This window comes from Macrobrachium rosenbergii, chromosome 28 (assembly GCF_040412425.1).
Source record: "Macrobrachium rosenbergii isolate ZJJX-2024 chromosome 28, ASM4041242v1, whole genome shotgun sequence".
NCBI classification, from domain to species: domain Eukaryota; kingdom Metazoa; phylum Arthropoda; class Malacostraca; order Decapoda; family Palaemonidae; genus Macrobrachium; species Macrobrachium rosenbergii.
In genome coordinates, this window is record NC_089768.1 from 7,022,057 (window position 1) to 7,040,000 (window position 17,944).

A 17,944-nucleotide genomic window follows, 5' to 3' on the forward strand; every position below is an offset into this window, starting at 1 on the left:
CATCAAAATAAAAGAGAATTATGACTGAACAGTAAAGTTGATATCAACTTACGCCTCTCTTGATGGGTCAGTGGTCAAAAGTCGCTGTACATCACCCATAATCAAAAGTACAACATTGTTCCTAAATAAGGAAACGTTTCGAATACCACTGGTAAAGAATCACTTAAGCTATTCATGAGGTATAGTGAATCAGGAAATAAACGATATTTGTGGCTTAATATTTATGTCAGCATATATATATATATATATATATATATATATATATATATATATATATATATATATATATATATATATATATATATATATATATATATATATATATGATCATATTTTTAAGAGCTCCACTTAATGTAGTGAACTGGATATTCTATGATATTTGTGGCCTAATGTTTGTGAATATAAGAAAAACCCTCGGTGTATAAGACAAATTCGACAAATTCATAATTAGCCACGCGTTACAAATTTACCAAACAGCTATCATGGTGAAGAAGGGTTGATATCGAATCTAAGTACAAAACCCGAATTCGACAGGCATGTACAACAGAGTCGATGACAACTTATACCTCTTGAGAACTGGTGACGAAACAATTATTAATCATAATTCCTCTTGGATGTAAGTTGAGTTATTCCCGAGGTGTAGTGAACTGGATATTTTAAAGTATATTGGTGGCTTAATATCTATCTATCTATCTATCTATCTATCTATCTATATATATATATATATATATATATATATATATATATATATATATATATATATATATATATAAATCCACATGATCATATTTTTCAGAGCTCCATTTGTTTCAGCTCCAGGGCATATACGATGAACGATAAGATGAACGCAATACAGTATACTAAATTACGTACGCTAGTAAAAAGTAATATTCATGAACTCTTATGCCCAAGCACTGCTGAAAACAACAGCAATAATAATAATAATAATAATAATAATAATAATAATAATAATAATAATAATAATAATAATAATAATTCCAGATAAACACCAAACACCGATACATAATTCAGCTAGTTTCCTAAAAAGGAAGAGTAAATGGCAAATCTCAATAATAATAATAATAATAATAATAATAATAATAATAATAATAATAATAATAATAATAATAATAATAATAATAATAATAATAATAGTAATAATTATTTTTTTTTCAGATGGGCTAACTACAATAATTGGGGTAGTTCACTAAAAAAGAAGAGTGCCCGGCAACTCTCAATAATAATAATAATAATAATAATAATAATAATAATAATAATAATAATAATAATAATAATAATAATTTCTGTCGATTTTCTGATCATCGCCTTAAACTTCTTCGGTGACGAAAGGGCGATAAAGTGACGTCCCACAAACAGGCAGTTGCAGTGGTCGTTGGTTGTTATCCTCAAGAACAACTTGTTTCAGTGCTGTTGAGTCCCCGGCTTGGTAAGGCAGGTTTCGTTAACACTAACTCGACTTGCTCGTTCATTTGCGTTTGGGATCTCGGTCGTGCTGTACTGAACGTTCGTTGGTTTCACTTCGTTTCACTTTGTTTGGTTTTATATACAGTCCTCCACTGGAATGATTCTATCTTTGACGGGCCCTTGTACGCTTTCAAGGTAAGGTTGTTTTAATTTTTTTTATTTTAGTATGTCCTTCACTTTAGGCGGTATTTGTGTAGTCTTAGTGCGCAGTGTACAAATGCCCTTTAGCCTGACATACAATTTGTTCTAGGTTCAAATAGCCTATATACTTCACTTCCATATCTGTTTACGATATTAATCTGAGGTATAAAGAAGCTTGAGCAGTTTCTTAATGTCTTATTGTGAAAAGACTTTGCAAGGTTTTAGGCGTGAAGGCGTGCTTCTAGGTTTGTCGGGTTGGCGAGTGGATACTGTTGCTAGTTTTGAGTTTTATATTTCTCAAATATTTAGATTGTGGTACTTGAGCTGTGACATAGTTGGGGCATAAAGTTTTCAGTTTGCGGGTTTTGTATCTTCAAATATTATTTTCGATTTTTTGTAAATTCTTACAGTAACTGTTCAAAATGTTCAGTTTGGTATTATTGCAGATTGCCTTTCAGCATGGTATTTGACTTAGTTTCGAAGCCTACTTATTACTAAGCTGAACTAGATTGCTTTGAGTGGTAGTTCTATGCACTTTGGTTTTATACTAGCAATGTTATGTAGTGCTCCGGTTGTTTTTATTTTAACTTTATGCTGCAATAGAGCAAGTCTTACGATGCATTAGGGTTAAGTTTCTGGAGTAGACTACCATACCCTTCCTATATTGGGGTATAAACTAGTTATAACACTTACCAGTGTTTATAAATCCTTGTTTGCTGCTCCTTGTCTTAGTATTTTAAAACATACCAGATGACAGCTGATTGTAACCAATAGTGAGCCTTTGGTTCTTTCCACTTGCTAGAACATTTTGGGCTTTAATATATACATATTTATTTCAGGTCAGGGTGTGTCGTTAAAAAAGCGTACCACAATGAGTTATTGAATTCTTAGATGTACCGATACGTTATGACTAAATAGGATTAATGGGTAAGTAAGTTTCGTAGTTTTTTTTAGTTGAGTGACTTTAGCAACCCGCCGAACATTTTTTAAAGTTTTTCAGAATCAAAACTAGTAAGTTTCCATTTTTAGTTTAGGTTTTGTTTTAAATGTATTATTTTTTTGAGATTCAAAACATTAGTTTTGAGAGTTTTGAAGGTTCAAGACTTTTTTTTTCTTTAAAATGGTAAGTTAAAATTTAAATTTTCCAGCTTTGAACATTTATTAAGAAATTTAAGCGATTTGTTTCAGGCTCCTTTTTAGGATTTGTTTTCGCTTCAGAACAAAAAGTATTTAATTACTTTTGATTAGTTATGTTTTAGTATCAAAGGTGTGTGTGGTAAGTGTTTGTGTGTGGTAAGTGTTTGTGTGTGGTAAGTGTTTGTGTGTGGTAAGTGTTTGTGTGTGGTAAGTGTTTGTGTGTGGTAAGTGTTTGTGTGTGCTGTGTTCTAAGTTTTAAGTTTGTAAGAGTAAATCTAGTATTTTTCTTAGTTAGTGGATTTAAACTTGTTTAAATTTAAACTTTTGCCTTGTGTGGGTTGATCTTGTAATTTCAGCTAGTTTTGGTGTTTAGAATTTTAAAGTTTAGTTTAGTCTTTTTGGAATTTTTAAGTTTTTGGACAGTAACAAATTTTATAGCTCTTGAGTGATTATTTCAGCTTCAAATTTTGGAGTTGTGTGTCAATTTTGGAGTTGTGTGTCAATTTTGGAGTTGTGTGTCAATTTTGGAGTTGTGTGTCAATTTTGGAGTTGTGTGTCAATTTTGGAGTTGTGTGTCAATTTTGGAGTTGTGTGTCAATTTTGGAGTTGTGTGTCAATTTTGGAGTTGTGGGTCAATTTTGGAGTTGTGGGTCAATTTTGGAGTTGTGGGTCAATTTTGGAGTTGTGGGTCAATTTTGGAGTTGTGGGTCAATTTTGGAGTTGTGGGTCAATTTTGGAGTTGTGGGTCAATTTTGGAGTTGTGGGTCAATTTTGGAGTTGTGGGTCAATTTTGGAGTTGTGGGTCAATTTTGGAGTTGTGGGTCAATTTTGGAGTTGTGGGTCAATTTTGGAGTTGTGGGTCAATTTTGGAGTTGTGGGTCAATTTTGGAGTTGTGGGTCAATTTTGAGTTGTGGGTCAATTTTGGAGTTGTGGGTCAATTTTGGAGTTGTGGGTCAATTTTGGAGTTGTGGGTCAATTTTGGAGTTGTGGGTCAATTTTGGAGTTAGGGTCAATTTTGGAGTTGTGGGTCAATTTTGGAGTTGTGGGTCAATTTTGGAGTTGTGGGTCAATTTTGGAGTTGTGGGTCAATTTTGGAGTTGTGGGTCAATTTTGGAGTTGTGGGTCAATTTTGGAGTTGTGGGTCAATTTTGGAGTTGTGGGTCAATTTTGGAGTTGTGGGTCAATTTTGGAGTTGTGGGTCAATTTTGGAGTTGTGGGTCAATTTTGGAGTTGTGGGTCAATTTTGGAGTTTTTGCTCACTTCCCAAGTCCACCTTTGCCGGGGTGGCTGTACCACCTGCCAGGCAAAGGTGGACTTGCTAGTTGTGCATGGTGACTTGGTCACCATGCACAACAGGAAGTTCAAAAAAAGCATGGTGACTGTCACCATGCTCAATAGGGACTTCAAACCAACAAACTTCTAACTTGGGTTAGAACTGCAAGGTCTATAGTTTTCGTGTAGCTAGGACTGAATGGGAAGTTAGATATGGAACTTGAAATACAGGATAGGATAGAATAGGGTTAAGAATGTGCTAATTTTATATAAATGCAGGGGTTAGGATGAAGGTAATAAACGCTTAAGTCTCTAAGGATGCTGGGAATTGACTGGGGTAAAAATGAGTCAGACCTAGGGAGACATTTGACAGTGCAAGTTAATAGCAGAGGGTATTATAGTACTTTAGACCTTTGTTTGGTCATGAGATATGTTTGAATGTATTAATGCAGCTGAGAACAGGGTAGGGTAACTGACATACTTTTATAACTTAGAATTTCATTCCCCACAAGTAAATAGGAACTAGACAGGTAATAGTGGATCTTAACGATTTTCTAAGAGGCCAAGGTCTTGGGATTTTAAAGAATTTTTTAACACTTGATGTCGTGGACTTGCCAGGTATTGTAGTAGGCTGGGTAATAGTGGAAACTGTAATTCAAATTTGGGCATTTTTGTTAACGTTCAGTAAATGCGCTCAACACCCCCAACCCTTCCCCCTCTTACTCTTCAAGCAAAGCTTTCATGTTAGGAAATACAGTTCAGATTGCATTGCATATTTTCATAGACCCCTAGCTTCAACCACCTTTCCTCTAGCGCTGGAGCTTGCTTCGGGAACCCCTTATTCTGAATTCCCTAACTTATTTTTCGGCTGTAGGGGTTGTGCACTTTCAATTCTCTTAAGGCTGGACACTACAGGACGAAAGTTGCCAGATAGTGTTTGCATTGCATGGCACATTTCAGTTATGTAGCACTAAAGTTGGATGCGGTTCTTTCAGTGTAAGATTGGTGCCCTATTAAATATATCTTTAAGGATGACACTCTACCCTTTCATCTTTTTGGGGGTTTGAAGGAACAATAGCAGTAATATATGGGATAATGTAAAAGTTTATGGCAGTTTGAAGTAATAATAATACTATAGGATTGTTAATGGGAAAGTTTACTCGTACGATATAGTATTAATTATAATAATCTTAGCATAGCTGCTGGGACTAACTGAACAGGCTATTTACACTTTAAGAGGGTAGGTTATGTCATAGAAACTTTTATAGAATGTTCTAAAACCAAACAAACTACTTTTCTTATGCACAGGCTGTTGGTGTAGCTGTAGCAGACCATAACATCGACACTTAAATGTAAAGGAAAGCAATGCTTTTCGTTAAGACTGAATATCCTGTGAGGATTTGAAGCGCTCTGAATTCGGTTACCCCGACAACTAGAACTCGAAAACTTGTGGAGACAATGCATGTCCTATGACGATTCGAAGCACACTTAAATTCGGTTACCCTGGCAACTAGAACTCGGCTTGAAGATGCTGTGCATATCCTGTGAGGCTTTGAAGTGCTCTAAATTCGGTTATACCCAGAACTAGAACTTGTAGATGCTGTGCTCTACCTACTATTCACATTCTTAATAATCTGACTACTGTGGTTATGTAATAGTATTAAAGTGTAAGAAAGACCAGCATATATACATTGTCCATTTCTTTAACCCCAAAATATCCATTTCTTTAACCCCAAAATATCATGTGATGGGGTAGACTTTGTAATACTCCTTAGGACAAATGTCCTATGAAATCCAAAGGAATAGTAGTTACGGATTGGTTTCTTAACAGAATATGGGGAAATTGATGTCAGAAATGAACTGAAATAATGGCTTTGAGATTCTAGTTTATTAACCTCAAATTTTGGTGTTTAAATCTGTTAAAACTTACTGTTCAGCAAAGTGATACTGTATTTTGACCCCTCTGATGGTAGGAATAATCTGTTTATGAAGATCATCCCTTATGATCTGGAGATCGCATTCAGCTGAGAAAACTTGTAAAGGTGACTTGAGCGATAATAGTTGAAAGTGAAAATTCACTTTGACAAGAGATACCGCCAAGAAAATATTTTAAGGATCTTACGGGGTTGAATTGAGTCCAAAATGCTATGTGAAGGTTATGATTAGCTTGTAAAGCTAAGCAGGCAGCAAATTTTCAAGTGATATTGTAATTTGTCCCGAGAGCGGTTGTTGCCTATGCCTATAAATTGAAGTTACTGTGACTGTCGATGGTTAGTACAACACAGGCTTCATCGTTGGACTGGTATGCGTCGGTCAAGTGAGGCGATATAAATGCAGGATTTTTGCACAATGCATTGTTTAATTAGTTGGTGGCCTTGTCTCTGGCTCTGAAGTTCTTGAGTTGATCAAAGGATTTCCTGAGGATGGGGGTTGTGCTTCTGGTATTTAGTTTTACCAATTTCTTGGTAATAGTTTTAGAATTGCGAGTAAATTGGGTTCGCTTTAGAATTGAGAGCGCCAGGACAAAAACTATAAGAAAATCTGTTTAATTCTTATCCTGGCTACGATCCGCAAACTTCGGATAGCTAAGGTTAGTCACCTAATTCTGGCTTTGTTTGCACCGCCACGAAACAATCTTGCTTAAATAGTCTCTTAAAAAAAAGAGAAAATCAAGCACCTTTTTCGTCGGTGTGAGATTCCCTTCCATGGCAGAGTAATGAATTAATAATGTCTAACTATTCACCACGTGAAAACATATCGTAAGGTACGTTTGCCTCTTTTCCCTTACTCTGATTCGCCCAAATGATTGGTGCCAATTTGCAGGGTTTTTTGTCACCCAAATGAGGTACTGACTAATGCCCAAAAGAAATGCGCTCGAAGAAAGTTTACATTAAGTTATGGTGGACGGTAATAAAATCACAGGAATAGTCACAGGAAAGTCTTAATTTTATGGCATAGTTCAGCTTTGTGGTAAAATCAGTAGAACAAATATTACGTAAACTTTTTGTATATTTTTCCTGTAAATGTTCTGAGGCGTAAAATGCAAAGAACTGAGTAAAAAATAGGATTACATCCTAGATGAATATTCGTGAAGTGAGGAAAAAATATTGCGATGGTATACTTGCTAACTGCAAATGAAAGCTGACCCCTTGCGATACACCAAAACCAATGATAAAATAGAAAACATTTTTGTGGATGAAACCTTTTATCAGAAAGTTAAGTATACCTTAGTTTTACCAGACCACTGAGCTGATTAACAGCTCTCCTAGGGCTGGCCCGAAGGATTAGACTTATTTTACGTGGCTAAGAACCAATTGGTTACTTAGCAACAGGACCTACAGCTTAGTATCTTGTCATGTGAATGTTTTCATTTTCATTATTTCAGGGACGTATGTACACAGCAAAAGTAAGCTACAGTTACTTATTGTTCCTTACTTGACCTAGACAGTACAGAGGATTAGCGTATCCAGGTGGCAGAGTATGGACAGCAATTATAGGTTTATATAAGATCACCGCATTTTGTGAACAACTTATGTATATAAGTGAATTTGCTCGCTGTAGATAAAAGCCCTTACTGCTGTCCGTTGCTGGATTTATAAACAATAAGTGACGACAAATAGATCCGCATACCCCTTCAGGCCTTTAGGCTGAATATAGATTCGTGTATACTTCCCTGCTTTTAGGAATTTCACACCATTAGCTATGTATAAATGTCTATTAGTCAACATTGTAAAATTACAGATGTATAGCTGTTTTAAACACACGAGAGGCAGAAAGTCAGGTATTTCTACTGGAATAGGTTTAGCTTTGTATTGAAACAAGATTATATGGGAGTCACTTGTCAAGTGTTTGTCAATGCCCAAGATATACCACTCTTTCCTTAGCTATGATAAGATCATTATTATTGTTATTATTTTTAAGAATGTTTTCAAGTTCAAAGTACACACACACACACATATATATATAACGGAGTCAGCGTAAGACCACCTTATGGGGCAAAAAAAAAAAAAAAAAAATTCGAGAACAGGTCAGTCAGTCCCAAATGAGCTAATCCGGTTAAATATTTTCACATGTAATGCCATAATATATATAGTGTCAATATGTAAAAGTCATGTATTGCCGGTTAGTAACTGATTTTAAATGTCATTACTTTAATTACGACTCTTGAATTATGACTGACTTGATTGTTTTTGATTGACTACCTGACAGCTTTCCCAGCCAAAATTGTGAATTTTTCCGTGACAGTATTACCGGTCACCACAAATGTGACACTTTTTTTCCGTGAATTTTTATCCTAGCCAAAATAACTTTTCTGTGACTTTTTCCCTGTGACTTTCTTACCGGCCACCGCATAACCAAGTGAAGGGTAAACTTCAAAATTTCGCGGAAGTGAGTACAGAAGGACATATAAAAGTTCGCAGTAGTGAATTTACAGAATGACCTTTTAGTATATAAACATATTACAAAGATAAGGAAATGTGTTAGGCTGCGTCCACACGATCGAGCTTTGTTCGACGAACTTCATCCGATGTGACGTCAGAAGTGGAGAAACAGCGGGCAAAGTCAGTACTCTGCCCGCTTCTGACGTCACACCGGACAAAATTCGTCGAACAAAGCTCGATCAATGGACGCAGCCTTATATACAGTATATTTGTGTGTATGTGCGTATAATGGGAATGTGACTTGGGAGGGATTTGGGGGGGTTATTTATATTTACAATGTTTAGTTAGTGGGTAGCTAATTATGTACGTTATATTTACATAATATAATTACATTGCGTAACTAAATTATTACATTAGTTTTACGTTGTTTCTTATTCTTATGGGTCTAATAAATTTATTAATTTCCTCTGAAGTATTTGGTTGGTGATTATTAGGGGAGTGACCTTGACCTAGCGTATGCAACGTTAAACGTCGCACGGAGGTCTGGAAATGAATACTGCTGTACTTTTTTACTGACTCATCACAATGAAAAGCTGGAATTTTTTTTTTATCTACTGCGGCCTGCAACCATTTCGCCCACATACCCACGAGAACGCGCGCGCGCACACGACATATACATAATACATACAGTGGTTAATAATCTGTGTTGAACACTATGTATTAGGCACTAATACCTGTCTTTTCTGTAATTTTTGCTTTTTGCCCCCTTCCCACACCCATCGCCCTTTGGTTCCAGTGATGCCTTACCCCCACAGTGTTTTTTTCCCAGATGGTAAGTCGTATGTATACCAAGTTTGCTTGAAATTGCTCAGTGCGTTTCAGAGTGTATGTGGAACATACACACACACACACACACACACACACACACACACACACACACACACTCCATTTTTATATATATAGTTAGATTTCTAACTATGCCCCATCCTTTAAACTGAATTCATTCCTATTAATCTTCTTACATTTGAGTCTCTTTTCAAATTTAAAGGGAAACTTTTCCCTTTGATGGCCTCAGATGTCGTATATAAATCTGATAGTTCTAGGGTTAATGCGGGGACTTACGTGGGATCGACACTGAGGCTGCTTAAGGTACGAATGGATTGTCACGGGGGCGTTTGTTGTCGCACTGCAGTCAAATCAAATAATACAGAACTTTCTAGTATCCTAGACCATGCAAATATAACACCCAATACAAATATACTAAAGTTCTGGGCAGGGGGCCGAAACACCAAATGCTAACTATTTTAGAGTCATTATTTTTAAAAATACCGGGTAGTTCCCCAGTTCAACACCCAGTCTTCATCAGCACATTTGTACCTCTCGCGAGTCCTGCTGATCTTGTTGTGCTCCTGCATTGTCATTCTGTCCCCTTCTTCTTTTCTGATATGACATTTTTGTAAATATTTTTATAATATTTTCATCAGATATTCATCATGTTGATTTTATGTTGTTAACTTTTTAGCTTGAGGATATTATATTCTTCGTTATTTCATTTTAACCTGCCCTGTCCAGCGTTCGACTCTCCGCCCGGCCAATGAAGAATTAGAAGAATTTACTTCTAGGAGAGCTGTTAATCAGCTCAGTGGTCTGGTTAGACTAAGGTATGCTTAACTTTTTCTAGCTCTTACACGCCCGCAACCACTCAGTGTATTTCCCTTTGAACATTGACTTTCGCCCGGCGTTGTTTATTTTTGTATTTTTTCTAGGATCTTCCATTCTCTCTCCCCCTGCCTTGATTCCTGCGGCGCCATTTTGGAAGCTTTTGGCGCCAATATGCAAGAGTCATTAGTGTTGCCTACCGGCTGACGACAATGGTCACCATCTTGTGAATATATGGAAGGGAGGGGAAGGGTGGCTATAGACAGGGAAAGGAGGGGCTCCTGTTAAGGCTGGTATGAAGCTGTGGAGAATACCAAAGGTTTAATGGGAGAGAATTAGATGACCAGCGTGCTAATATAAGAGCGTGACAAGGGTCATTGAAATTTGGGGTCGGGAATTGGGTGCTGGCGGTGGATATACCGTAAATCGAGGGAGTAGGTATTACTCTTAATTTCCCATTCATGATATGGGAAAAGGGGGTGTGGGGAGGGGAGGGGGAGGTTGGCTATAGGCATAGATCTATCGAAAGAGGTTACGGCACCATTAAGAACTGATTCATTTTGTCCGCCCTTCTTGTGAAATGTTAACTAATTCAGGCGACACTGTGTTTCGGCCTTATACATTCGTAAATCATAAGACACAAATAAAATTAACATGATTCTGTGAGTTAATAGCCTGACATTCTTAAGACCACTATGAAATCTCTTCAGAATCTATAGACCTGAAACATACCTCTAATAGATATTTTTACATTTGTTGCCCATGTTTTCAACCTTCTATTAATATTCTTGTATGATGGACATAGATGGGAAATTTAGCAGACACAACAATCAAAAACATCCAGTGTGATTTTTGGAGTAAAAATTTGCTTAAAGCCGTTTGTTATAATTACAGAGAGAGAGAGAGAGAGAGAGAGAGAGAGAGAGAGAGAGAGAGAGAGAGAGAGAGAGAGAGAGAGAATGAATTTACCTCCAATTAAACCAAAAAAGCGATTTTTCTAAATCTAGTTGATACATAACTACGTTAGGAAAATGCAGTCAAAATTTACCCTAGCACTGCCTCTTCATGCAACCGAGGGGCTGGTGTTTCATTCATTATTTATAAGCACGCAAACGTGGGAGGCCAGTAGCTAAGAAGCAAACACGAAAATACATACACACACGGAAAGATTTGACATTTCGCAAATTATATTAGGAAGATCACCATCCCCTCACATTATCAAGTCGTTACCCAACTCCCTCTGACGAGCATAATATGAGCCTCATTAACATAAACTTTAAATCATTGACCTAATAGGAGCTTTTATTACACTTAACGACACAGTCACCAAAAGCAGCCATTTAGAAGGGACAAGGGAGGGGCAAACGACCCCTTCTTATTCCATCGTTTGCCCGTTTCGGGTCGTTAACCTTTGCACAATGACAATACGGTTATTTGGGGTTCAGACAGTGCTCAGAGGCGACAAAAATTGCGTCGAAAGTCTCTGTGAATTGAATTCAAGACTTGCCTCGCGGAAACTCCGCCTAATGTCTATACTGAGAATTAAACAAAATATACACTAACTGCAAGATTATTCTTGGGCTACGTGTAGTTAATTGTATGAAGTATATGCTATTAAAAATGCCTCCAGCTTACCAAGGAGTCCCGCCTGAGAATTCAGATAACAATAGCGTTAACCGGACTTGTTGACACAACTACCAACCCCTGGGCCATTTTGTCCACTCCCCTTTAATAGGAATAAATGAGTGTTACGAAATCTTTTTCATCTGAGAACGTACAGGAGGGGAATGGTGATAGCGGGGAGCAGCTGTTCAGAAATCATAAATAGTTTTCGAGCTGGTAAAGCTGAATAGGACAATAAACTCAAAGCCTTTTATAGTCTTCAGAGAAGATATCTGTTTTGCTCATGAGATTGTGATAAGCATAGTTTTGGGTTATGGTTTCAAAACCGATCTCAGTAACAGACTTCTGCAAACTCTGACACTCTTATAAGCTACTTGGAATATGTTAATTGGATGATACCCTGACTAATCGTTTACCCTACTTTTCTTGAATATTTTTCTTGGATAATGACATTTCCTGTGTTATGCCTTCCTTGGCTTAGATTGAAAGAGTTGGGGAGAGCTTAAAAGAGATATAACATTTAATTCCAACCTAATGAACAATGACCAGAGACCAGCAACAGATGCCATTCTAATCTGACAGGGGACGGCAGATGCACAGAAAATATAGTGCCAGTTTTTTTCTGGATAGACCTAAGATCTTATCCTTCAGGTTTCCTTAACTTTTTTGTTGGATTCCTTAAAGACACCCAGATTTTGGTTTGTGGAGAGATCATTTTCTTTCTTCACAATACTTTCTCATCAGCTCATCAACGGAAGCAGTTTTATCATTCGTTTGGCAATTAAAAACGATTGCGGGAAATAAAAAGAGCCCTTGTTGAAGGAAATGAAATAACTATTATATTATTCTGACATCAGGAGAACACAAATCCAAAATTTAGCACAGGCAAAACATGGTTAGGCTACTCCGTACCAAAAAAAAAAAAAAAAAAAAATTAGGGAGACGACAAATCTGTCTGATGGGTTACGACAGGCAGCTGAGAACATCAGTGGAGTGATACTAAGTTACAGAAGCATGTCTTCCTTTCAGTAAGTTAACTTCCAGCAAAGGGATAGTTATATGATCTGTACAGATGACATAAGGGCACAGAAAATGCTATGTGGTGTTCGAAACCGTAAGACTTGGAGTATCCTGTTGAAGATATATATCACAGAATCGTTCTAATTCACATCCAAAACTGGTGTATACTGAAATCGTTATGGCGATGTCAAAGCATGAGTGCAGGTAATTTCCAAGGGCATACATAATTTCTCATGAATGCCGTTATTATGGTAGGAAAGCTTTTCATATTAACTCATTCTTGCTTGACGTTTGCCATTTTTCTGGAACTTTTCTTGTTGCACTATCGTACGTTGACGTAAAAATCGAAAATTTCTGAAGTACAGGTAAATCCATTCTTTTTGATTATATCTCAGAACATACTATTTTTTGTTCTCTGAACTTCATGAGTTTTGTGATAGACGTTCACAAAGAGTTAAGTTTTATGATAGCTATTGCTCAATAGTAATTTAAATATTTACGCGCTGAAGAGAGGCTATAATCGGAATTTGACAAACACACTGATTTGGAATTTATTTATAGAAGATTATTATATGGCCTCTGCAAGAAGATAGTTCCTCATTGGATGGGTCGATATCGTTCTCGGCTAGCACTCTGCTGGGCCCGCGTTCGATTCTCCGACCGGTCAGCGAAGAATTAGAGGAATTTACTTCTGGTGATAGAAATTCATTTCTCGTCATAATGTGGTTCGGATTCCACAATAAGCTGTAGGTCCCGTTGCTAGGTAACCAGTTGGTTCTTAGCCACGTAAAATAAGTCTAATCCTTCGGGCCAGCCCTAGGAGAGCTGTTAATCAGCTCAGTGGTCTGGTTAAACTAAGATATACTCAACTTATTTTTCTGCAAGAAGATATCTTGCCAGTTGAATCTCAGCTCACTGTGGACGAAATTTGTCCTTTGAATAAGGATTTTCGGTGTAGTGCTGAAAGATGTTAACTTGGTTTTTGTAACTCTGCAGATGTGTTTGCGGAGTTTTGTCGGTGTGGCCGAACATGTAAATTTTTTATGCTATGCAGGTTACGTTTCTCTGGTCCTGTGACGAAAGGACGCTACCAGGTTTGGAGTAGCTGATCATTCCAAGCGCCACTCATTTTGGGGCCTACAGTGACTCCTCTTGCCATTATTGCTTTTAACGTGTAAATTTCTACTTTGGAGGCCATTCCGTGTGCCATCGAAAATTATGTTGAGACGTTTTTCGTCGGTCCCCTCATAATTTATAGAGATTTGTAGAGCCAACTCCAGTACCATTTTGACATTTACCGGCATTATGAGTTTAAAGCATTCCAAAGTTAGCAAGTGGCTCCTTCTTGTACACTCGCCCAACATTTTCTACAACACTCTTCCAGTTGCTTTCGTTCACCAAACAATTTCTTTCGATACACACAAGGCAATGCGTTTTGCTCATTAGAATATCATTATTACTCAGACCGATAGCATTATGTAATACCAAATAAAAAATAATTTTCAGAGAAATGTACGAAACTTTTGAAAAAAAAAAATTAAAAGGCTAGGAAGAAGGGCCAAGGAGGAATCTTTTGTCTGGATGTTGCTGAAATAACAAAAAGAAAGAAGGAAATATATATTTCCTAATGGTTGGTCCCCGTAGGTGAGACGGAAGACTGGCGAACGCACGCATTGATTAGTAACTTGTATACTCGTAAGCGTGATGTTTCAATAAGCGACTTGTATTTGAACAAACTGAAGCTTTTTATACAACTTCTGGTAGCAGACAGCTAAGTTAATTAATTGGTAAATTATGATTACAGAATAACACTTACGAGCTGGTCAGTTAAGGAACAATTAGTATTTGCTGTGAAGGGCCGGATTTGGATTCTGTGAAATAAGGGAGAACATAGGAATAAAACCGTTATATGATCATTGCAACAGAAAGCACCATTGTTGGATAATCGTTGCTGACATAGGCGTTCAGTTACAGTGTACAATACAGTAAAATTTACTGCTTTGAGATAAGAAACATTGGCACTTAACAAAGAAGTTAAACAGCCTTCCGTAGAATCCACATGCAATTAAAAAGTCTGGGGAAGTTCACTCCCAAAAGCTCATAAAACTGGAAAGAATCATCCCATGCTTTCAAATATCATGTTTTGGAGGGAAAGAAAAAAAGATTTACCTGAACAGTATTAATGTTGCAGATTTAGTAAGTGCAGATAAATGCTTTTCAACTCCTGTTATTTTGCAATCAGTGGTACAGAAGCAGAAAAATTTTGTAATGTATCATAATGCAACACATTCCCACTGTCCCTGTTATCCCACGATGCATATTAAACCAGGTATCATCAGCATTTCTAAGTATTGTATATTACTGTCACATGTCCTCCAACCCACAATATCAAGGCGTCTCTTCCAACATATATGTTATCAGAGAAGGCTGTTTGTGCTTTTTTTTTCGTTGAAACGTATGAGCAATGAACTTTCATATTCAGATTAATCTAACGTCTAAAAGTTTTTTCAATAATAATAATACGATAATATCAGCAGCACTCTACTATTACCACTATTACTACTAGTATTTCTACTAGTAGTAGTAGTAGTAGTATGTTTCTAGTTTTAAAGTAATTCTACTGTGTGAAACAGTATTCCAAAAACTTCTCCGAATAACAAGATTTTACTGTTCGAATCAGGCCAGTATGTAATAGTAAATTTTCACTCAGTTTAGTTGAATTTCTCTTTCATAGCGAATACAAATCTGCCTTAAAGAGGTTATTTGTTTTTAAATTTTTATCACTCAAATCAATATAGTTACCTGTATCAATAATATACAGATCAAAATCATTTCAGTCAAGAACTTTCGTTAACAAAGAAAATGATGGGGTTTGAAACAGTATGAAAGCGAAATGCCTGTTATATACATACTGTATATAAAAGTGAATGTTTGTATATTTGTTTGGCTTCTATAGAAATCCGAACCGCTTGACAAACCCAGACAAAATTTTGCTTACGGCTCTATGTAACCTCAGAAAGGTTTTTAACTCAAAATCAAACCCCTACCCCGTGACAGACATACAGACACTGACAAACAAACGAAATTTTCGTTTTTACGTCATCTTTTCCTTCAGTTTTCTGGGTTTATTCTCATTTTTCAACTGACCCTTCACCTTTTTTCTGGCGCTGCCAGAAGTATGATTAACCTAGACCAGTAAATCCCCTATAACATCAAGTTTTGATCAGAATTTACATGAATTTTGATCATAATTTATAACAATTATTAATACATGTGTTAAACGTATATCTCACTACTTGGTTGTATTGCTAAATTAAATATTTTTGGCTTCGTTACAAAACATATGAACCCAAACCACCAGGTCAAAAGATTTTTTTTAGTTGTCTTCCTTATTTGTGCATGCGTAGTAGCTGCTAGCTCAACATGACATACAAGATGTATGATGATAGTATATCCTTTTTCTTTATTAGTTCAAGTGCGAATTTTCTCACTAATTTGATCGTTTCTTCTTCGTTTTTGTTTTAAATTCGGTTTAAATGGCGTTTATGCTGGTGTTTTGGCAAAAACACTTCACTACATTCCTAATGCCGGTAGGTATGGTCTGCCATACCAAGTGTGAAAAAATTTCCACTCTTTTTGGGGTTTATTGCATTCAGATATAGTATTTTCTTATATTATATGATTCATTGACCTATATTCTCAGTCATTTACATATTAACATATATGTTTATATAATAATGGCTGAATAAAGAGCCATCAAAGAATGGTTGTGTACGCTGAATCATGAAGCAGCAGAAGTCGATTGAACGTCTTGATTGACTTGTTGAATGCTGATGACAACAGAGTAACTGCTTTAGGTTTCCATCTAATTAAGGTAACTTAAATCTATTTAAAATTGTTTTAATAAATATAAAAAGTGATTGTAATTAACTTGATAAGGATGTTTATGGGAAATGATCTTTAGACTGTGAAGGAAAGCATATATTGTTTTATATACGTTAGATTTTACCGATGGTTGAAGGAATTTAAAATTTAGGCGAGTGTGGAAGTCAGTGACGTGGAAATGTGGCACCACTGGACCGTCGGTCTGTTGCTGCACGAGCGACAGACCTTCTTCCCTCACACACACACACACACACACACACACACACACACACACACACAAACACAGAGACACACCTACAGTAAGTGCGAATTGTAGAAACACAATATTTTTTATTTATTGTCTTTGCTCAGTGGAATACTTTTTATTCTCTTCTGATAGAGGAATGTAACTTCCCCTCCCCTTTCCTCCCCTCTATCTTCCCCTCCCTGTTCCCTCACCCTCCATCTTCCCCTCACCCTCCCCTCCCCTCCCCTTCCCTTCCCCTCTTCCCTTCTTTTTCCCTCCCCTCCCCTCCTCCCCCCTCCCATCCTCTCCCCCTCCCCTTTCCCTTACTCGTCTCCTCCCTCCCCTTCCCTTCCCATTCCTTCCCTTTCCACTTCCCTTCACCCTTTCCACTCCCCTTCACCCTTCCCACTCTCCCTTCTCCCTCCCCTCCCCTTCCCTCTTCCCTCCACCGCCCCTTCCCTCTCCCAATCAGTAGACTGTCATTCAGAGTTTTCCCAGGCAGCGACGGGTTGGTCAGCTAGCAGAGTATACATTTTGTCTAGATATTTTGGTTTGTCCTTCAACGTGAGCAGGTGCATCGGAATGTCTATTAAAAGTTGAAGCATACAAGAAAATCCAACTGTATTCCACAAGGGTCATATTCCTATGATGAGTACTGAGACAGTAGTCTTTAAGCAAATATATCATAACACCCTCAAAGAGATTGAAGAGATAATGTGGTCTTTTTAAAGTCTAGTCGGCGACTGCTCTCTTGAAGATTCGTATTAGTATCTAGAGGAAGTACTGCGTTTATTACATCATTAGGGATGTAAAGGCTGAGGAGTTCTGCGGCCACTTGGGAGGTGACAATGGATGCAGAGGTATTTAAGCATTCATATTGATGAATTTTGCCTAATTAGTAGATAGTGTTTGAAAGTGATTGAATGTTATACTTGAAAAACATTTTGAGTAATATTAATGCCTAAGAGAGAGAGAGAGAGAGAGAGAGAGTTTCGCAGATTTAGAGCTCATGTTTCTTGTGTGTCGAGGTTACCTTTTATTCATATGCAATAGTAAGTGTTATTGGTAGTAATATTACTACGCTGGAAACTATTATAGGAAATTAGATAGGCT

At 37.0% G+C, this 17,944-nt stretch overlaps 1 long non-coding RNA gene across 1 annotated transcript; it reads left to right on the forward strand.

Annotated features, from left to right (window-relative positions):
• Window positions 1-1,411: 1,411 nt before the first annotated feature.
• On the forward strand, window positions 1,412-5,766 carry LOC136853888 (uncharacterized). The gene is made up of 3 exons (XR_010857556.1): window positions 1,412-1,620; window positions 2,466-2,553; window positions 5,345-5,766. It is a non-coding gene; the product is annotated as an uncharacterized lncRNA (long non-coding RNA).
• Window positions 5,767-17,944: the final 12,178 nt, after the last annotated feature.